At 47.8% G+C, this 23451-nt stretch overlaps 1 protein-coding gene across 1 annotated transcript in view; it reads left to right on the top strand.

The window, feature by feature from the left end:
* HS3ST6 (heparan sulfate-glucosamine 3-sulfotransferase 6) overlaps nucleotides 1-23451 on the top strand; it is a 154175-nt gene that overhangs the window by 124945 nt on the left and 5779 nt on the right. The window lies entirely within an intron of this gene.

Consider the following 23451-nt stretch of genomic DNA (forward strand, 5'->3'; position numbering starts at 1 on the left):
GTTTGTGTGTTCGTGCGTAGCAGAGATTCGGTGGGGCCTACTCAGCCTTTCATCTTTTCGCCTTCCATAAAATGCACACCATTGAGTTAGATAACAATCAATATCCATTCTCTGCCAAACAGTGCCAGTCTGAGTGAATCTGCACACCACAAATACACCTGCTATGTTGTGTGTGTTTGTGTGACTGTATTTATGTATCTCTTATGATTGTGTGTCTGTGTATGCATATTTGATATCAGTCCCTGCCGTCTACATTCTTTGTGTGGTGTGGATAGGAGCAGGGAACAGACACATCTGGTGTCTTTGCTATACGTGTTATGTCACTTCCGTACCTGTCAGTTATGTTATGTTAGCAAGAATTTCTATAGCGCACGTTCACCGATAGGTTTCATGGCGCTTGCTTTGGGCAGTGTCAAGGCAGAGACTGATTACGCATGAGCCTGCTCAAACAGCCATGTCTTGAGCACTTTTCTGAACCCCAGGAGGTTGTTGCAGGACCGGATCGCTAGTGGTAGGGAGTTCCAAAATTTGGAGGCGAGGTAGGAGAACCTATACCTTCCCTGGCATTCGAGCTTGAAGGCAGGGGTGGTTAGCAGCTGGAGGTGGGCTGAGCGCAGATTGCAGGGAGGGACATGACTTGATATCAAGCAGCCGATGAATCCTTCTTGGGTCTGGTACTCATGTGCTTGTCCCACCTAATTCTGTCGCATCCACTTGTGTTTTCACAGTGCATTTTATAGCTAAGCCTGAAAATCCTGTGCCAATCACTCCTGTGCCATTCCTTCCATCTGTGAGCCTGTACCACAAGGAAGTGACGCATCGAGCGCATGAGGCGTCCAGGTGGAAACAGCATCCACAAACTCAGCCTAAGACAAAAAGAAATGTTATGACTTGAGAAAAAACATCTCAGACAGTATTTATGAAAAGCACACTTTTCAGAGGGTAAAAAAACATAGTTCATAGATAACCTTCGTATAGTTTAAAAATTAAGTTCCAAATAGTTACACGAATTTTGATCCCCAAACAGGGCCAGCATACACTTCCTAAAGCGTCCTGCAACCCCAGATCGTGGGCTCCTGATCGTACTAATCCCCAAGCCTCCACCCCCCCCTCTAGAGTTGTGAATTTGCTAATGTTCTTGAAAAATAAAAGCAGGACCCACTCAAATGCTGGGCTAAAGAGCCATGTCAAAGGTATACTCTGCAGAACCAACTGTCAAACATTGGAGAGGTGTGACCTGGCAGCCAAGAGGGTCCCCTGGCTCAGGCTGCATCTCTCCAGGGGTGGCCTTAGGCATGTGAAAGCTGTGCACCTACACAGGGCTACCAAACCCCAGGGGCCACCACGCCAATATATATCCTTAATATAATAATCCTCTGAGGATGGATACATATTTGCGTGGCGGCCCCTGGCAGGGATTTGGCGGCCTCTGGCTCTGTTCCACTTCCAAACACCTTCCTGAGCTCGGACCCCCTCTTCCGGGGTCCCCTACCTACGCTCCATGCCCAGGGCCGCCATGAGCCTAGAGCCGCCCCTGATCTCTCCCACCAAGAGCCGTAGGTATGAAGCACCACAGCTCCCTAGAGAACCAGGGTGGTTGTGTCAGTGTCCTACCCACCCACCTTCCCCCATCAAGATTTGAAGGCTCCAAGACCCCTCGGGGTCCAAAAATAAAATGGACAATTGAACACAATATGTTTGTTTGAGATGCCAGTGTGACCAGAAGTACCACTATCAAACATGGGTTCACTCAGCCACATAATACTGTAATAGTTAACATTGCTTACCTACACAACTGAAAAGAGGTTATACAAATATATCAACAAAGTAGGAACCTGAAAAATTGAATAAAATTATATGTTAGGGTGGAAAGCAAAAGAAGACTAACTTCGACTTCCGCCGAACATGAACTTTCACGTCTACCAACTGAAAAAAGCTTTTAAGAAGAAGGGGCTTACCCCGACTCCCATAACATGACCACCATTGTACCAGGCTAGGGTGACCCAGTTCTTAATTTGAGCCGGTGGTTTCCGGTGCTAAGTACCACCACTTAATCATCAACACCCGCGCTTTTCGTTACCACCAGTTAGAAACACATTCATTTTTCGGGAGTTTAAGTGATTTGCCCAGAATCTCAGGATGTTGAGCCAACGCTGTGACTTGAACCTGGTTCACCAGCTCCGAAGTTGGCAGCTCTGGCCTTTACGCCATATCCGTTCCCCACTTTCATGGTGAGTAGTTGGTTCTATTTTAGGCGGCACTAACAGGAGAAATGGGCGGGTGCAAGCTTCCTCCTGATGAGAGCCCCAGCACTTATTTGTTTTACGAATTAACCACTGGATGCTAAGATGTGCAGGATTCGCCTGGACAGCCCTGGTTGTTTTTAGGACTATCCCAGGGTTCCGACACATTTCACAAAACAAAACACATGTCCTGGTTTTGAGTGAGGGCTGGGTGAGCACACACTTTATCACTGTGCTGAGAAGGTTCACGTTCACACTGGCCCTCTCATTACACCAGGGCAGAATGTTGCCTAACAGAGTCTCTTGCCATGGACCATTGACTAAGAAAATGTTGACAGTGCACTGACCCGTGCCAAAATATAGTCCTATTTCTATGTCATTGTCTTTCTATTTTTTTTCTTCTGAAAATACGGCCACGCAATACCAGGCCTCACTCTAGCCTTCTTCGCCCCCCCCCCCTCCCCATTGTGTATATTTAGCAATAGGCCCGATTCGGGCTTTCAAAAAACACCATTTTATAAAGCCAAAATTTGCTTCGTTTTGTCTGTTTCCCACCTGAAATTGCCTCTGCTTCAATAGAAGTCAATGCGGAAAATACACTCACAGATCATTTTTTTATTTTTATCTCCCACTTTCCTGTTCTAAAATGTTGGCCTGCATGCCTTCTGGAAGCACCTTTTCACAACTGATTGTCACCACTGTACTTGGCTTGCTGAATTCTCTTCTCCTCACTAGTTCGATTATGAAATCTTTCCCACACGTTGTCTTTAGCCATATTTTAAAGATTCTTAAAAAAAGTCACAGTGTGAATTTAAATGCCTCGTGACCTTTAAGTTGCAGAATCAGTGTTGCAGTCGGCGCCCACCCCACTCTTCTGCACACGGGAGGTCTTTGGTGTTCGGGCAGAGCGATGCTGGTGTTTTTCTGTGAGGCTAACACCCAGGTACTAAGAGTAAAACCTTACAACAATCGCTACAGACAACAAACACCTCGCCTCGCGCACGCCGGAAGCAGATTTATTGTCCTCCGGGAAATGTAATGAAAACCTCGCCGCCTCCTGCCAGATCAGCCGCCCAGCTCCAGTTGGCGAATAAACATTTGTGAAGTACATGAACGCGGTAATTTATTGGACCGTGGCTGGGCACGTGGCATTTACGATGTGCTGCTGTACAGGGGGAAATGTACGAGCCATAAAACCGGCGTGGTGATGCCAGCGTCACCCTTTCAGGTGGCAGCTGCGGCGAGCAGACGCGGCGTGAGGTGCCTCGGTGTCAGAGGGCCTTGTGTATGGATGCGTTTTAGTGCGTGTGCACGTGCGCGTGTGCGAAGGGCACCGGAAGTGACGATAAAAGACATTAAAAACGTGGAATACGGAATGGGCAAATCTTAGTCAGAGAGTGGCGGGTTACAGCCGCTGCAGGCTGCAAAATTACGTTTTCCAGTTTCCCTCACAAAAATGTTAGGTCTGATTCAAAACCATTGAATTTTACTAAATGTATACCTGCGGCTGCCTGCGGCACATGTAGTGGGCCCTGTAAGAGGGTGGCCCCCTTAGTGCCGCATTAGGCACATCCCCGCACACCAGCTGCTGGGCTCCCTTCCCAGGGGAGTCTCGCCTATGTTCGGCTCCTCCGCGGCGTCTTTTCCGGTGCACATGGGGCTGGGGCAGGTACTGCCCCAACCCATTGGCCATCCTCTTGTTCCCTGCTGGACATGCTGGATGACAACGTCGACGTCCCGCTAGTCCTTCGGGCGGTTGTAAGCCTGAGCAACCAGGTGCTTGCCTTGCAACGCTCCGCCCCTAAAAAGGCGAGTAAAGTTATGGACTGGTGGTCCATGATATTTAAGGGGGATAATCCCCACATAAATGGTAGCACCGATTGGGTTGGCCACGGTGCAGTTTGGCTCATCAGGTGGGCACGGCAGCTTAGGTTAGTCACTGCTGCCTGCCCTTGGATCGCCCGTAAATTAACCCACCACGTTGGCATACTTCTTGTATGAAATAAACCTGCAGCAAACTGTTTTCCAACCAAATTTGTGTGGACTGATTATTTTGTGCAGCGCGATTTTTACTGCTAAGCGGGGGGTTGTGCTGTTTCCTCCTTTTGGATTTCACTTGTACGGCTGTGCTCTCTTGTGGCTGTGTAGTGTTCTTCTGCTTCCGGATGTCTCTGGTGATGATGCAGTCTACTGTGCAGTATCTCTGCTTCTTTTAGGGCTCTCTGGTAGTGTGGTTGTGTTGTTTTTCAGGTTCAATTGCTGTGCTCTAGTGTGTGTGTGTGTGTGTGTGTGCGCTGTGTTCTGCTACGCTCTGGTGTGGTTGTGTCATGTTCTTTTCGGCTCAATTGTAGTGCTGCCCTGTAGTGTGGTTGTGCTGTCTTCTTCAACTTTGGGGGCTAATTTGCGTTGCTGCTCTCTGGTGTGGACATGTTGTTGTCTGTTTGGGGCTCACTGGTAGTGCTGCGCACTGGCGTGTTGGTGCAGTGTTCTGCGTTTTTTATGTCTCTCTGATAGTGTTGCACATTTGTGTGGCGGTATTGTGTTCTGCAGCGTTTGCGGGTCACTGGTAGTGCTGCACTCTGGAATGGTAGTGTTATGTTTATTTATTTATTTGGACATTTTTAAAGCGCCTGGTGACGCCAGAAGGCGTGTCCCCGCGCTATAGTAAGTGAGCAGTTGCCATCCCCCCCTTCCCAAGGTGCTACCTGCTAAAAAGGTGAGTTTTTAATTTTTTCCTGAACAGGGCCTCTGATGGCTCAAGACGGAGGTCTAGGGGCAGGGCATTCCAGCACTTGGGAGCAAGGTACCTGAAAGACCTCCCTCCCATCCGTGCCTTCCTAACTCTGGGCACCACAAGTAGTCCCGTCCGAGAGGACCGTAGATTGCGGGTAGGCTCATAGTGGGACACCAGACTCTGAAGTGGCACAGGGGCTTTGCCACTCAAAATGCGATGGCACGTAGAGAGGGCCTTAAACTCAACTCTCTTCTCCATTGGAAGCCAATGGAGAACTTGGAGAGCGGGCTTAGAGGGAGACCTTCTCGGGAGTCTTAGCACAAGCCTGGCTGCGGCATTTTGGAGCACCTGAAGGCGCCCCATGACCTTGCCTGAAGCCCCCAGATAAAGCAGGTTACCATAGTCCAGGCGCGAGGTGACCAGGGCGTGCACCAGCGTCTTACGAGCCGAGATGGGGAGCAGATCTAGAACCTTCCTCAGAGTTCTCAAGACACCGAAACACACCCCCGTCACCCGGCCAACCTGCGGGCCAAAGGCAAGGTCATTATCAAGCCACATGCCAAGATTCTTGGCCTCCAGGCTGGGTGTGGGGGCCTCACCTAGGCAGGATGGCCACCACGCAGGCGACCACGCAGAAGGCCCGCCCCCCACCACGATCACCTCGGTCTTGCTGCCGTTCAGTTTTAAACAGTGTGCGGACATCCAGGCTGCAAGATCTTGCATGCAGTTCCTAAAGATGTCCGCCGCAAGGCCGGGGGAGCGAGATAGGGAGACGACCAACTGCGTGTCGTCGGCGTAGGACACCAGGTGGATACCGTGGCCCTCCGCGATGGTTGCTAACGGGGAGACGTAGATATTGAATAAAGTCGGGCTCAGGGACGAACCCTGTGGTACGCCCTGGCCCAACTCGATCTCCCTCGAATAGCATTCACCCATCCGGACTTGGAAGCACCTATCAGACAGGAAGGACTTAATCCAACCAAGCGCAGCACCTGTGACCCCTCCTTCACTCAGACACTGTAGCAAGATGGTATGTGCTACAGTGTCGAATGCTGCACTCAGGTCGAGTAGGATCAGGGCCATAGTCTGGCCCTCATCCACACCCTGGCGGAGTGCCTCCACCGCCGCCAAAAGTGCAGATTCCGTTGAGTGGCGGGGACGGAAGCCAAATTATGAATCGTGGAGTAGCGATGCCTCCTCCACGAACTGCATTAGTTGCATATTAGCAACTTTCTCCGCTATTTTGGCCATGTAAGGCAGAAGGGAAATGGGGCGGAGATTGTCAAATTTCTCGAAATTCACATTGGCCTTTTTTTGCAGGGGGAGGACAACCGCCCGTTTCCAGGCCTTGGGGACATTCTGGGACAGAAAAGAGGAATCAAGTAGGTTACGAACATAAGGTTCGAGAACCTGCAGGCTGCCCTTAAGCCGACTGGGGGTCGTCGGGTCTCTTGGGGAGCCAGATTTAATTGACCCGCAGATGCGAATCAGCTCTTCTGTGGGCGGGGTAAGGAAGGAGGTAAACTGTTGTGCTCCCGTCTTTTTCACACCCTTCCCCCATATGGGAACGTTAGATGCCTGTCGAGGAAAGGAATTGTAGAGGTGAGTGACTTTGTTGGTGAAAAACTCTGCAACACGGTCACAGCCCTCCACCGTGCAGAGTTTCGGGGGGCATACAGCAGACTTGCCTATGGTGATGGACTTATAGATTAAAAAGAGTTCTTTGGTGGACTGCTCAGCTCCTTCAATCCTAGTGCAAAAGTACGCCGATTTGCCCTTCCGTAGTAGTTTATGGTAACTACGCCTGCGGCTGGTATACTCTGCTTTAGCGGAGGCAGAGTATGCTACTCTCCATAGCCTTTCAGCCCTTTTGCACGCTGCTTTTGCCACCCGCATTTCAGCATTAAACCAGAGGGCAGATCTCTTTACTCGGCCCCCCGATTTGGCCGCACCAAGTGGAGCAACCAGATCCAAGGCCTCTGTAATGCGTTGGTCTAGGTTGGAGTTGATCTCCGCCACACCTATTCCGCCAGGATGACCTTTGGCCGTGAGAGCCAAATTGAATGCGGATTGGGAGAATGCTGCCCATCTCCGCCTAGGATGTTTATCAGCTGGAGGGTCAATCGGAGCAGGTTCTTGATTCCCTATGGTAAAGGGGACAAGATGGTGGTCAGTCCATGGAATGGGGACCGGTGTGCATGCTTCCACTTGACTCCAATTAGCAAAAATTGGGTCAAGAAGATGACCCAGGTTATGGGTAGGATGCTGCACCTTCTGCTCAAATTGTAAATTCGCCATTGTAAGACAGAGGTCGATAGCTGTCTTATCTGACAGAGTGTCCAGATGTAGGTTCAAATCACCTAAAACTAGATACCTATCAGTGTTCAGAGCAGCTTCAGTAACAGCTTCCACAAGTTTCTCAATGAAAGCCGTGGGGGAGCCCGGTGGGCGGTAAATCAGGAAACCCTTTAAGGTGGACTTGCCATTCAGAGAGATGGAAAAGACACCCGCTTCACTACCTTCAATAGTGGTGCGTTCAAGCTGGCATTGGTATTCCTGTTTCGCCACTATGGCGATACCCCACCTCTCCCTCTAAGTCTGTCTAATCTTTGAAGGCAGTAACCCTCTGGGATGGCCTCGATAATTTCCGGCATGGAATCCGAGTCCAGCCAGGTCTCTGTGAGGAAGAGTAGGTCCCATCGCTTTTCAGCAAGGAGATCATGGATGTCAAGACAATGCTTTCGTAGGGAGCGGACATTTAGCAGACCACACATCAAAGGATGGTGGGCACTGATTATGGTTTGCCCTGCGCAAAAGGTGTAGCCGCAATAGTTGCAGTCCACACTCTTGTCCGCCTCCATGCCATGTGAGCAAGGTGCCAGATGACCATGGCGGAGGAGAAGTAGTTCCTCTCGACTCCAGCGAATATGTGCTGCAGGAGGACCAGGGGTTCTGGCCCTGGGCCGCAATCGGCCGCGGACGGGCGCAGACGGGCTTAACTCAGGCGCAACTCCGGCGCGCCTTCGTCGCGCCCGCTGCGCTCGTCCGCTGCGCTGCCTGCAACACATCCGCCTTATATCCCCCCCAGCGCCCAACAGCTAGAGCGCTGCAGGCAGCTTCCGGAAGTGCTGGCTCGGACCCTCCACGCCCTCTGCTCGAACGGTGCTAGTCACCGGCGTCAGAACGAGGCGGGAGGGAGGGGCGAGTCCAGCACTCCGTTGCTAAGTGATGGTAAAATGTCTCCCAGCTATTGAAGCTCAGCCGAGCAGATTACAATGGCGGGATCAGCAAGAGCGCAGTGAGGCTTGTGCGCGCTGTCACACCGCTATGCCAGGTCAGGACAGATGCAATTTCAAAATTAAATGTTTAAAATATCACCCGCCCGGTAGAGCGCGCAGCGCACAGGTAGCAATCACCCACACACTGACGAACGCTGCAGTGAGGCGATGAGAACACTGCCAGGTCAGGACAATGTGGTTTTAAAAGCAAAGTTAAAATTTACACACCAAAGTAAAGCGCACAGCGCACAGGTAGCAGTCACCCACGCGCTGGCGAGCGCTATAGCAGAGAAGTGGTAGGGACACTGCCACTGCCCACTTGTTCTGCTGCTTATGGGGTTCACTGGTAGTGCTGCATGGCTGTGTAGCGGTGTCGTGTAGTGCTGCTTTTGGGGCTGAAAGGTAGTGCTGTACTCTGGTGCGGCGAAGCAGCGACGGTTCTCTGCACTTCAATGCACAAGACCTGAGTGCATTTCTAATGTCCAAAGTCCAACAAGGCCAGAATGGTCCATAAAGGCAGTCACTATAGACACATGTGATGACTTGGTGAGTCCATATTACAAGGCTGAGAACTGCTACTGTTTTAGCAGCCTATGGAGCAAGAATTCCTTCTTGGAAGAAAGTACATTTCACAAAATTTCAGCTCATCAGGAAATGTATAGGACTCTGGCTTCCTCATTTTATGGCCATTTGCAAGGGAGTCACTGATTTTGTAACAGTGACAGGTTTCTATTTCAAACAAAAGCAAATCTTACTATTTTACACTCCCATGCTTGGCACTTTAGGACACCGTACAGTTTAGTTGGCAGAAGTCACAGGATGTTTGTACATTTTAGTTTGAAAGAAGGTGCTGCATTGTGAGCATTGTGAGTGTCTTTGATGTTTGAAAGGCATTTGTATATTGTATTGTAGATTTATTTAGTGTTTACAAACCATGTTGAGACATTGAAGCACTTTGCAGCTGAGTAGCGTGGAGCCCGGGTTAGACTGCATATGTTGGCCGAAAGTGTTACAGTTAGTCGTATACAATGTGAAATATTGGAGCTATTATACCAATTAGTTGCATGCAATTTTAGTCTAGAGGAAAGTTAATTAATTGTTTTCGTTGTTAATACTTGGGACTTCCTCTTGTAGTACTCATGGCTTACTCATGAATATAGCCCAATGTCGAAGGATAGGTTATTTTTGTGTACACTTCCATATATCCTCTACCCCCCAAAAATTGCTTGAATCTATTTTAGCTTTTTAAAAAGTTTTATACAGTATGGACCACACCATTTTCAACAAACGCCTTACACAAATGCAGACATATGTTTTAAGTGTAGGTTTCGTAAATACAGAGTATAAGATTTATTTCCATATATCACACAGATTATAGGTATGAAAATTCGAAATGTCAGGCAGTTATTCGCATAGCAGTCATCGTAACATCATGCAGATATTCCTGACTATTGTTGGAAGAAAGTGTATTTCAGCATAACTTTTGCTATATTAGGTCTTAGCAAAAGAGAGCTAGAGGAGAGTGAGACTCTGGAATTTGGTCCTGTATGCATCGGTCCCACGATCCTCCATCTTGCTCCTCAGGAAGCCATCTTGCAATGGGTACTATTCCTAGCCAGCATGCTGTTTTTATTCTATATTCCCATCCGCTAACAAGGTGTTCTGCATTTGACAGGCCTAGCTGTTTATATTAAGGCTTAGGTAGGGACTCCAATATGCGCTGGCCTACAGAGTGTTGACGATAGATGCTGGCATGTTGTGACCATGGCGCCGCGTTAGCCGCTGAGCCCAGACAGGAAGATCATGGGATGCCCGCCATCTTACGAGGTGGAAATGGGCGAGAAATGTAAACCAACTCAGGTGTCCTTTTGTTCCACTCCCCTGGATATTTTTCAGATCTCATTCAACCAGACGGTTACGAAAATAGTGCCGACTGTTTATTTTGCATATGAATGTGATATAGTTACTTATGTATGCGGCGGCAGCTCCTGGCTAATCAAGCGAGGCCGGCATTCCTTGCGCGTGAGCTGTGTGACCTGGGGGGATTAGGGCTCCCCGAGGACATCTTAGGTGAGGGGCTCTTGATTAGTCAATCGACGGACGGCCATACATATTTATATTGTATCACAGCGGGTTATTAAAAATAATATTGAGCATTGCCCAGGGCGCGAGACGAATGTCTGATGGCTTTCTGCACTGAATCTTAAATCTTTTCCAGAACTTACCCTTTAGCACTTACACCATTGTTGTTATTACAGTTACAACACACTGGCATCAACGTCTTTGCTTAATTATCTCTCTGTAGTATTTAGAGACACACCTAATGCACATTACTATATCAATTAGTCAATATTAAATTGATGATAATTATTATTCCATCATTCCACAAGTTTTCAACATGAGTGAGCCCATTGTCCCCTCACTCAGTGCTGTCCTAAACACCGCTGAATTTAAATCTGATTAGCTGTCACATTCCAATGGATGCGGTAATTAAGCATCATTGCCCTCTGATCAGGGCATTAACAGTGGCTAATGACCTATGATGTAAGTGTTAACTATTAAAACAACGGGCAAAAGGTGAGGGTAGATAATGACGGGGGGACAATAACCAGCTGTCAATACCAAATAACTGCTATCCGTATGAACTTCATATCCCTGCTCCACCCATATAAGGTACTTAAAATGAATGCAAGCAGTAGTTAACAGCAGCATTCAAATGATTCTGATTGGTTGAATCAATTCTAAAACTGTATACAATGTGCTAATATTAGGGCCCATTTTGAAGGCAGATGCTGGAAGCTAGGGCTGGGTACATTTGTAATTATACTGGCACTCTCCTGCAAATTCAGGGAGTTTCACACATAAGTAGGCGTATGGAGTTTCCCAAAATTGCCCAAGGCTATGTAGTTAAAAAGTTACCCAATAGCTGGAGCCCGATATCCTGGCCAACAAGGCTGCAGGTGCTTGCGTTGGCGGCCGCACACTTCTGGAATGGAGCTTCAGCGTTCAAGGAAGGGAGATTGCACAGCTGAGTGGCTGCCATTGTGTTTCTACTCTGGCAGAAGGAGCATGCTGCCACCAAAACAAGTAAACAACATATGCACCTAGCCCTACATGGAACATGCTGCAACAGCAGCCCATCCTTAAGGGCAGAGGTGTCGTGGGCCTGCACCTTTTGCACATTAAGAGTGTCTGTCAGGCTGAGCAAAGGTCAGCCTGACGGATACTCTTCTTGTTCAGGTCAGGCAGCCAGGAGTCAGACATGCACCAAATGTGCAGGTTCCTGTCTGCTGAGCTGAACTTTCCTGGCTTGAGGATGTCGCAGCTCTTGTGGGTGTGACCTCTTCAGCTGGGCAAAAGGTCTCGGGCCATTCCCCTTGTGATGAGGGGGAGCGTCATTGATAGCCTCATAACTGGGTGCTTCAGTTTTAAGCCTGAAGTGCTCAGGGCCGAGTGTCTATCACTGACACCTCGTCACAGAGTGGGTGGGATCAGCAGTCTCTCTGACTTCCTCCTACTATCTGATGAGGTAGGGACTGCTGCCTCCCCTCATTGGCTGACCTAAGGCCTCCGAGTCTTCCCTCCCCAAGAGCTGCAGAAGGTAAGTGTTGTGTTTTTATTGGCTGGTGATGAGTGCATGTATGAATGTGTGTGTATTTGTGAGTGAGTGAGTGTTGTGCATGTTTGTGGTGTCCTACGCTGATGACACCCATTTGATGTTTGCTTTCAAACACCTGGACGTCTCTGTCTCAGCCAATTTCCAGGGATGTTTATCTGCAGTAGCAAGTTGTATGCATTAAAGCGGTCTCTGCCTAAACTCTAAAACATCTGAGATTTTGATATTCGGCACATCCCCTATGTTGGAGCAGGCCCATCTGTGGCCTACTGAATTGGGTCACCCCCCCCCACTCCTGGAACCATCAACCTCGGTCAAAAAAGTGGGGGTAAAGCTAGACAATGCTCTCTCATTTAAGCCATTTGTCAATGCTAACGCAGAAGTTTAATTTTCCCTGTTGAAATCTTTAAGAAAGACTTTCAGATGTCTTCTGGTACACACCAGAAAGATCATTATTCATGCACTGATCACATTAAGACGCAACTATGCAACCGTACTGCTTTCAGGATCTCCCCAAGCATTGATAAACAAACTGCTACAGGTTCAGAACGCGGCAGCCAGACTGGTTCTGAATATTCCTAAACGACAATCATTTCGAAATGGCTTGAAAAGCTTTCATTGGCTTCCCGTCAATCAAAGAATAACATTTTAGGCTCTAATGGTAACGTTTAGGGCCTACCAAATGAAAGGCTTGACGAAATGAAAAGATACCTTCCTCGAAGAGCATTGCGCTCAGCCAACCACAACTTGCTATGCATCCTCAAGATCAGCAAAACTAGAGCAGGTGGTCGCTCCTTCTCTTATCTGGCCCCAAGCTCTGGTACCTTCCACCTGAGCATATTAGAAGAGCTACTTCAGAGAATTCTTTCAAGATCCTTCTGAAGACTCACCTTTTTGGAGAGACCTAATCTGGTCGGCCTCACCTGTTTTAGCTTATCCTAGTTGCGTCCGACTAGAACCTAGCATTGGGACTCTCCTTCTGGAGCAGCTGTTTGCACTCTGTACATTTTATTCATTCATTCATTCATTCAGTGGGTGTTTGTGCACGAGCCGCATATGAATTCATGGGTGTAAGTGATTGTGCAAGTGTGTGTGTGTATGGGCCCCCTCTAAGTTGTACTCACTGGCTGCCAATGACATGCGGCGCATGGTCTTTTTAGGTCTAGCTTGACTGCACTGCTTTCTCTAGACCAATTCTTTAAAATAAACATTGTGAACTCTGGCTCCACCCAGAGGGTTATATCCCTTTCACCGCATTCCATTGGCTGTTTAATATTTCCTTGCGCCCTCAACGAGTGCATATATTGACCTACACGAGGGTGCTAAAATCTCAAACGAATACTGGATGTTCCTGCATTATTTTTTTTTCATCTCATACTTGCATTACATACAGAAAACAATCTTTTTTGGTTTTAATTTTTGCACTGCAGCAGGCTCTTTTCAATGTTTTGTCAAGAATTGTGTACTAATTGCACACGTTTGTTTACCACAGACGCTCCTAATGAGACACATACCAGCTACTTAAAACAAGGCTAGTAGTAAGGCCCCTAGGTCTGGCTTCAATGTGGTATCACCTGAAAATATAGTAACGCACACATGTGGTTGCATGCATTAGCACATTAAAGACAGACCTATTGGCTTTGACAATCTGATTTTTAATGTTTCTATGGCTTTCGCAGTTAGTGACTCTGGCAATGTTTTTTTTTCAACTGCTGGGGGGTGCAATCCATCACTCTCAGGTTAGGGTCCCTTATCGTGGGGCAGGCAATTATCTTCGGTTAAAATCCACAGATCATCAGCGCTGTCGAGAAAACTATTCATAGTGGAAAGAAACTCATTTTGATCGCGGTGCCCGCCCAATCGCCACCTTTGCCAGTGCAAGCACGTGGAAAGTGCTCCCTTTCTCGCATTACTATCATAAGTTCGACGCTGTGCCCACACACTCCCCCAGGAGCCCGCCGACCCAGCCACCTTTAATCGGTGGGCTTCAGAAGCGACATTCTCCCCGTTCCTGCCATGTTAGGAAACCCCAACTTGAGGTAATATCTTTGCAAATATTGTTTTTGGCAGTGGACGCCTGCTGGCTTTCATCGCTTCAGCCGCCAGCTCTTGTGCTTTCCGGGCACCGTGCCAAGCGCGGGAACGCGCGCAGCGTCCCGGCAGCAGCCGGGCCTCCGAGATGAACTTTCTTAACAGGATGAAAAGTGTGTTTTTTGGTCTCTCTGAGGCGCGGGTCGGGCGCGGGCCTGTGATCCTCGCATGGGGTTGAATACTCCTGACAGTAATGCGCCGGTGCTGACGCGGATTCGCGCATTAACGTCCTGCGCGGGATTTATTTCGTGGCCCCCGGCGCGGCGTGCAGGCCATGGTAGCCAGATGTCCCCCTTTGTAAGCAGTGAACGACTGTTTAGGGGGGTCAAGTTTTTTTGTTTTTTTTGCAGTTTTATGTAGCGCAAACTCGACCCGAAGTTATTGGAGCGCATAAAATGAGTAACAGTTACATTACACAAGGCCACATTCATTTTTGATAAGCACGGGGAGTAGGGGCGTAGCTTGGGGGTGGGGGGTTTGAGGTGTTACACCTAGTGCTTAATTTGAGCCAGTGGTTTTCAGGGCTCAGCACTGGCACTTAATCATCAGCACAGAGCTTTTCATGAGCACCAATTAAGGACACATTCATTTACGGGGAGATTAAATGATGTGCCCAGAATCACAGGATATTGAGCCGGAACCCGGATTCGAACCTGATTCCTCCAGCTCCGAGGTCGGCAGCTCTGGCCATTACGCCAGACTTACATGGTCAGTAGTTGGGTCTGTTTTACGCAGAGCGAACAGGAGAAATGGGCTGGTGCAAGCTGCCTCTTAACGAGAGCCCCAGCACTTTTTTTTTACAAATTAACCACTTGTCAAACCCCCCAATAAATGTGTTATTTCATAAATGGTTGGGTACAGGAGTCGGGTCTGATAGAGTGTCTATCGGATTTCACCTGGGATTTTCAAATCCTCTGACAAAAACACACACATACACTCTCATCTGTTGAAACGAATTTCCTTGCGCGTACTGCATCACCAAATGTGATGCAATGCGTGCAACAAAATTCGTTTTATTTATTTATATTTTTACTTACCTGTTAAGGTCCGTAATCTATACATTACTACCTCCCACCCTGCCCCTCCCCACGTCACCGCCCGACCGGTACTCCCACTACCGGCCGCGGCTGGTTGTATGTACCTCTCACAATTTCGCACTCCTTTCCGTTTCTACTGGCCTTTAAGTCCCCCTCATGCGCTGCTTCTTATATAACAACTAACATGATATGCCAGTGTGATTGTCTAAAAACTTGAAGCTCCTCCCCCCTGGTCTTACTGACCAAGCTAGGCCCCTGACCAGGTGATTGAGAGATTTGCCTAGAATCACAGAATGTTGAGCTGATTCTGAGAATCGACGCCTAGCCTCGAACCTGGCTCCCCAGTTCCAAAGTCTGCAGCTCTGGCCGTTACCCCACATCCTCTCACCAATGGTGTCATCGAGAAGGCCGCCATCTCTGGTTGAGTGAGGGTTGAAGCATAGCCAGCCTTTGCTAGTATAGCTCCCTTGGCTGAAAGAGATTTGCCGGCCCCGCTGCTGCTGGTGAACAAAAAAGAGTCAGTGGGGGGGATCCCTTTTACAGGGCAGTCCCTGGCTTGCTGTATCACTGATTTATTTGCCTCTGAACACAAACATCTCCTCCGTCCACCACTTTACCTGAAGGACCCCAGCGTAGCTCCAACAGCCTGGTGCCAAGTTGTTTGTTGGGGTTTGGAGGGGGTGTTGGTGTGTGGCAGCAGGTATCAGGGTAGAGGTGAGAACAAGTAAAGGGACAGATGCGTGGTTAAAACATCTTACTGTGGCCTGGTTACAAGTGCTTTAACACCTTCGCTGCGGCTGCTATTCCGCCGCAGCGCTAAGGGGGCAGGGTGGGGCGCGCCCATGCTGGTGACGGAAGCGCTCCGTCACCAGCCTCGGTTGAGCTGTGCTCATGACAGAGCGCTTCCGTCATGGCCCCGCCCGCTCAATAGAACATGCCGCGCCGGCGCGAAATCAGCGCCGCGCAGGCGCGTCGAGCGGGCCATGAAGGAACCGCTCCGTCATCAGCACAGTGCTACAGCGGCTGATGACGGAGCAGTTCCGTCCTCAGCGCGGAAATGGTTAAGTTGCATCATTTGGGGCCCATCGGGAGACGGGGAGGGGAAAGACTGACCAGAGACAATATTAAGGTGTGATAAAGGCCACTTTATTGGGAAACAGGTGCATCCTGAAAATATACCACATCCTTGGCCTTTGCCGTACAAAACTAGGCCTAACTAAATATGCACATACCTGACCAAAACCCCCACCCCCACCCCTAAACAGTTCCCCGCCAACAACATAAACATCATTACCAAGTACCAAAACGCCTGCCTCAACTGTTTAACACCTTGGCTGCTAAGGCAATTCCCGCTGGTTGCTGATCATCGTGGATTCCCATTGTTCATGACAAGGTCAGCTCGTCATAAGCACAGGTCCAGTAAACTGCATGACGAGCTGACCTTGTCATGAGCAGCCAAGAGGTTACACTTGCAAACTTGCACTTGCTGAAGCAGAGGTCAGCCCGGGACCAGGGTTCAATTCCCGACGCGGCAGGGTCTTGGGTCAATGTCCGCGGACTCGATAATTCTCCCTTAGGTGCCTACGCTAATCATGGGTCCCACTCTGCAACTCTGGGCAATAGCTTGCTTAATCTCCACAACGGCCCCAGCAACGCCGGGGATGCCTGGCTTCACCTTGGGGTGCCCTCTCACAGGGAAAGCCAGGACGGGTTCCCCAGCGGTATACAGCGCCAGGACACCACGTAACGAGGTAACAGTGCGCTTTACAAGTATACATACATTACACATTACATTACATTACATGTACACTCCCTCCCCCTCTATCCAGGGCAAATCATTCTTCCTATCCTACCCCCCCCCCTTTAACTAGGAAAAAGCGCCACTCGAAAGACCGATACGGCTTTCGACCCCCCCTGGGCCAACAATTCCCCTGCTACTCGGCTGATGGGTCACTGTCCCACAAAATGGTGCACAGTGACTCAAGATGGCCGCTCTTATAGCCCCCAGCCCAAAAGGAGCCCAAAGGCAGCCCAAATCGCCCTAAACAGCCCAACCAGCCCAAATCCTCTTCCTGTCCCCCAGTCTAATCCTTCCCCCCACCCATCCTCCCGGGGCCCCAAATTCCCCGGGGGGGGTGAGCCTCCCTCCGGTCGGCCACCCCCCCAAAGCCCCATTGAGCCATGGTATTGCATTGTAATTGTGTTTTTTGGGGGGAGATCATAGCGGTAGAGGAAGCTTGGTATGAGTGAAAGGGAGGTGGAGGGGGATGAGTAAAGGGGAGGGGTAAGAGTGTGGGAGGGTTTAGTAAAGCTTGATTTGGGGGATCGGCATAGTAAAAATAGGTATGAGATGATGCAAGGAGGGGTGGAGCAGGGAAGAGTCTCGATGTGTGCGTGTGTGTGACTGCAGTTTTTGTCAAGTTGTTCTCATAATGTTTAGTTTGCCCACTGGAAAGCATATTGTCATGTGGGTGCATTTAATGACGTTAGAGGTGGTGTTAACATGGCATACAGTGAGTAGAGTGGGCATTCACCCGTTGGAGCACGTGGTCCCCACTTGTAAGGTAAATCTGTGCTGTGTTCGATGTGTGTGATATGTTGTGTTGGGTGATTCTGTCTTGCTTCCTAGTAGAAAGTTGTGTTGGAACTAAGCTGTATGTAGGGTGCATGGCATCTGTGCTGTTTTGTATTTTTTGTGTTATGTTCTGCCTTATGTGTGGTGTTGTGTTTTTTTTCTTCCTTTCCACCGACGCTATCTACCTCATGAGTGCCAGGTGGCATCTCTAAGTTGGCAAAAGTGGGCAGAGAGAACTAGAATGGTAAGATGGTTCAGCAGGTCAGGCCCTTGCAGCTGATCAAAGGGAATGGTTCTTCAGAGGTAGCTAAATTGAGCAGTAATAACAAACGGCATTCACAGTGCTTAGAAATGGCAACATGTGCCGCCTGAAACGCTATATAAAAACACATTAATATGATCGCCCAGAGTTGGCTGAGCATCAACCACAGACAGACACGTCTTGGCGCACAGTTCACTGATCCAAGACACAGCATGCAAACTCAGACAGGGGTGACTCCAGAGGGGGGTTTAAATTGGCCAGAGGCAGCCCTGCTTGTGAATCTGAAATGAAGTCCATATATGATGCACTAAAAACAGTCTGAAGCAAGATGAGGGGTTGATGGATCACCATCCGAGCTGACATGCTGTCTCCCCCCACGCCCCTCCCTTCTCCCCCATCCGACAACCTGTCAAAACCTGTGCATTCACATAAAACGGTATAATTAGCTTTTTTTCACCTATCAATAGCTAAATACATTTTTAAAACCTTTCCGAGGAAGTGAAAATATATATTTTTTTTCTTTCCTGTTAAGCACAGAATGCTGTTTGAAATGCAAGTCTCTGCATATCAGGACGATTTGTATTTTTATATAAAAATCATCGCCCACCACCGCAACACCACCTATGCTTTTTTCCATAACGAAATGCCCATTTTAACACTTTGTAAGAAACAAAGTTGTCACACTGTGCAACACACGTCAGACTTCTCTTCTTTACAATACGGATATCCAGTCTCCTTTTGCACGAGAGCTGCCGAGGAAAGGGACTGTGTCACGCAGAATGCGTTAGCACTTGTATAGGCAGTATCACTCTATTAAAGGGATTATCCTTTCAAGTATCTTTGTTTACTTTTATTTTTTTGAAAAAGCAAACTCACTTTAAAAGTTGCTGTGCTCCATAATTTCTCCTGCTTATTTGTAATCTATCAACAACTTTTGATATTGTAAAAGAGCAACCAGTTTTTTTAGAGCAGCGGTATCCTACGAAAGGACCATCTTTGCCAGATTTTCCCAATTTCAACGTGGGATAAATGTAGTTATAATAACTTACAGGCAGTCCAACGGATACATATTTACTTAGTGGGTATCCTGAATTCATAACCACAAAGAAGGGGGACCCCACATCAATTAGAGGCAGGTAGACGGGGAAAGTACATATCAAATGAGAAGGAACATTACCTGCCCCATTTATTTAGAAAGAAAGGCCTCTAAAAGCTCCAACTAAATTCATATCAGCGTCATACCACATAGAGAGTTATTGAACACAAATTTACCAGAATATAGAAAAAATATATATATATATATATATTTTTTTTAATTTTATAAGACAATACTTTTTTATTCCAATCATGGAGTCCCACTCTGCAACTCTGGGCAATAGCTTGCTTAATCTCCACAACTGCCCCCACAACGCTAAGGATGCCTGGCCTCCACCTTGGGGGTGCCCAGGAGTGGACACCTCACAGGGAAAGCCAGGATGGGTTCCACAGCGGTATTCGTACAAGCGCCTTGAGACCCTTACGGGTGAGTAGTGCGCTATACAAGTATCAATTTACATTTACATTGTGTGTACATAATCCAAAAAGATTTTCATTATATATAGTTCATAAATGATAAATACAAAAAAGATACAACAAAATATATACTCCAATAAAATTCAAACCATGGCCCACGCACCATACCACGCTATCATACCAACATGCATACCACTCAAATCATACAACTACCACAGATTCATAAATCACCCCACGCAGATGTAATAATCAGTGAACAACAAGGGACAGAAAAGACAGTATCCCGAATCACTCAGATGATCTTCCGGTGATGAAAACGTATCCTGAATTCATGGCAGCGATACGGCTTGAGGACTAGCACTGGACACCTTTTATGTAAAGTGGAGACCGTCCCAAGAACGTACTCTCTTGATGCAGTCCACAAAGTTTGCCCCTTTTCGTGATCCCATTCAGCATCTTCAGGGGGTAATTTCTGAATGCCTGACATTATACAAGACAAGGCCTACATCTGTGTTCCTACCGCGGTGACACTCGGTTCATTGAGGAAGACAACCTTGTGGTGACACACAACAGCTGATGAGAGCCAGGCCTGGGTGGGTGAGATCTGTCTGGATCCAGTTGCTTAAAGGTTCAAGACTGAATTCTGGGTTAGAGCCCTTGTCTTAAAGATTTCAATGTCACACAGATCTCGAACTCCTTGGGGTTATGCCACAGGAAAAGGATCCCTCCCAAGCCGGGGGAGGGGGAAGGCCCAAGGGCTGACTTACTCCTAAAATTAATCCCAGAGAAGGGAATCCCTCTGAACAATCCAAGGGCCAGTGAGTACTCTCAGGAAAGTCTAATGATATGATTCCTCCATGAACAAAACTGACATAACGGCAGACAGTAACTCCTCCTCTGATACTCCCTCCCCACAAATTGTCACCCTGATATGAGGGGCTACAAAACACTCATGCCTGGGTCATTGCAAACTTAAAATCTCAAGATCAACTCGCCTGGGTAACTCAACTTCCAAGATCCTTCCAGTGTCTGGTTGCTTGGGTGCAAATATCTATTCAGGCTTCATTCTCCTGGCAAAAATGCGCTTGAATTAGGCTATACAATACCTAAACACTAAACTGATGCCCAAGAGCACACATGCAAGCAAACTTCTCAGCCCCACTCACTCTTCTCCTCCAAAGAAGGGCGTGGCTTGCCAGATGAATCTTAGAGCGCACCCTCAGCTGTAGAAAATAAGGTACTCTAACACATACTGGCATTGCAATTGAGAAAAGATTTAAGAAAATGCTTTAAAATACCTTTTCAACCTGCGATTGCTACGCCTTACCTGCGATTGCTACGCCTTGCAGACACCCCGCTCCCAGACCCTAAGAAGCAGCCACACAAGCGCAAGACCCCAGATGATGTTGCGACCTGAGGACCCTCTTAGAGAGGAGACAATTGTTAGCTTTTATTTTTGCTCCGTGGACGAGGAAGGGGGCGGGTGGGGGTGGAGGGTGGGGGGCTGGGGTTTGTTTTTCCTTCTTTCTTCCTTCCTTTGTTACGCATATTTCATGATGGATACCACCTGCACCTGCCTCTTAGCTTTTATGACGCGGCCGGCCCGGTTGGGTTGTAGGTGGCTTGCTGTGTTAGCACGCCCTATGGGGGCATTTCTTGGCAATGTTCACGCTACTGACTCGTCCTCGCCCGCAACGTGTTTCCACAGGTGCGGGTGGTTGTACTCATTGCAATGGTTTGCTTTGCTGTTTAATAAAACAGAGTTAATATATAAAATACCTTTTCAAGTCTCTCTGTAAATTGTACACCACAAGTGTCTGGTAGAGCAATAAAAGTGCCTAGAAACAACTCACTTCTCAGTGCCCGGTAAACAACTGCTCAATTGTACTGCAACCTTTAGTGCAACTTATTAGTTCATATGTGTTGTCATGGATACACGCATCCTATACACTTGTGCATCAATTGCATGCACTCTGTATATTTCGAATTTTATTTACATGGTTCAGGGTTATCCAAGACTATTCCACAGGTCCCTGATCCATGGCCCATGGCCATTCCAGCTTTTCAGGATATCCGCATTGATTAAATTTGCACTCGATCAATATAAATGGTAATTATTTACATAATCAATGGTGTTCCCAAAAATCTGGCATGGATCCACCCCTGGTGTCCTAGCATTACTGTTTCAAGGGTTCCATAGCTAGAGTCCAGTTGTCTTGTTTCGTACACTATATTTTACCTGAAGATCTCAAGGATCGCGTCTTCAATGTAGAGTATCCCGTCTGGTGCCACGTATACCTCTTATGTATGGAAGTAATCTACATATTTTGTTTACAAACGTCAAATATTTTAGGCATATGGGCAGGCCTATGTATTGGCACTTGCATTGCGCATTCCAACCTGGGAAGCAGTAGCGGACATGATACCATTAGAATATATGCCTTTTTGGAACATATGTTCGCACTATTTATATCACCAAACAAATGCTACGTGACCAGAATTATGTAGATTTAACGAAGAGGAGAACCGAATCACGGTTGGATGAAATGGGGCTTTTAAATACATCTGAGGGTCTACTGAAAACACTCATCGTCTGACACAGAACAGTGGCACGGTGAAACTAGAGCAGTGTCAAAGACCTCACTTTGAGTTATAACACAAGAGCCCTGATTACAAGTTGAGGAGTTATTTATCGCACATGATAAATAGCAATACCACGGGGTACGTTAGTTATCGTGTGCGATAAGTGGCCCTTGTCGTGAGTTTGTGGGGAATAACAAGCGTATTTTGGTGTTTAACGCACCAACATCCGCATGGTATGGCAAATTCCGTTCAATTTCCCCTTTTAATAGGTTTAACCTTCCTAAGTTTAACAACAGATGAGGTATTTAACGTATCCGGTCCGCTCGTAAATTTGTGATCCTAAGCAAATCGATATATCGCCATGTTCCAGTGGCGTAACAAAGGCCTGTAGCCCTTGCAGAGCGTGGTGGGGGGGCAAACTTCAGAGGGCCCCCTCAGCACATTACCCTGGCCTGAGAGCTCCTGAGTGAGTACAGAGGGGAGCCTCTCCTTATACTTTGCAGGGGGGACCCCTCAAGTTTAGTTTCGCCAGTGCACTCTTCTGTTTACTGACACAATTAGAAGTGCTTAGAAATGTGTTGTTTAAGTAATCAGCTCTTTGTAAACAATTGACTGAACACGATTGGTCAATGTAAGACACAGACAGGGAGTGGATGTGGCCAAACGGCTCGAGTTCTAATCCTGGTTTTTCCTTTTAGCCCAATATAATTGTACTATTCCAGGCAGATCACCGTATTTGCCAAATGCCTCTAGATATAAACAAGGACAATTGTATTTAACAGTGTAAAACGTGTATTGTCCAAGTAGTTGTTCTAACACCCCATCCCGAGTCCACCCTGTTTTTTGTACTCTCGCCTCAACTGTAACCTTATACAGCACAGTCTATGCACAACACCTAGGGGCAGATTTACAAGCCCAGTGTGCCACTTTTTCGTCACCACTGCGTTACTTTTGTGACTCAGCGGCGGCGTAAAAATGCGGCCAATTTACAACGTGATGCAACTAGGGAGATGAGTCACGTTGTAAAGCCCTGCGTCACATTATACCCGCGTCAGATATAATGCAGGCAGGGTGGGTGTCCCCGCGCAGGAAAGCCTCATAAAAGTGACGCAGTGAAATCTACAAGATTTCACTGCGTCACTTCTAGGACGCCACTGCGTCAAAACCTTACGCCTGCTTGTGACACAGTGTAGTGGGAATAGGCCTCAAAATGCATTGCTGCAGTTGCGTCATGCTTGCAACACAACTCCAGCAATGAGTGATTTTTGCACCAACAGATGCGTCAGAATTTCTGATACATCTGTCAATTCTTGAGCTATGGTGCGCCGTATTGTAAATACAACACATCCATGGTGGCACAAGAGTTTCTCAGGGTGACGCAGGGAAAGTGATGCATCTCTACAGATGAGTCACTTTCTTGTAAATCTGCCCCCTAATGTTCAAGGTGCTCCTACAAATGTGGTTTGTATGGTGCTGGCCATGCTCATTGTCTTAGAAGCACTGTTGCTTTAAGCCTGACC

The sequence above is a fragment of the Lissotriton helveticus genome, chromosome 10 (assembly GCF_964261635.1).
Source record: "Lissotriton helveticus chromosome 10, aLisHel1.1, whole genome shotgun sequence".
NCBI lineage: Eukaryota > Metazoa > Chordata > Amphibia > Caudata > Salamandridae > Lissotriton > Lissotriton helveticus.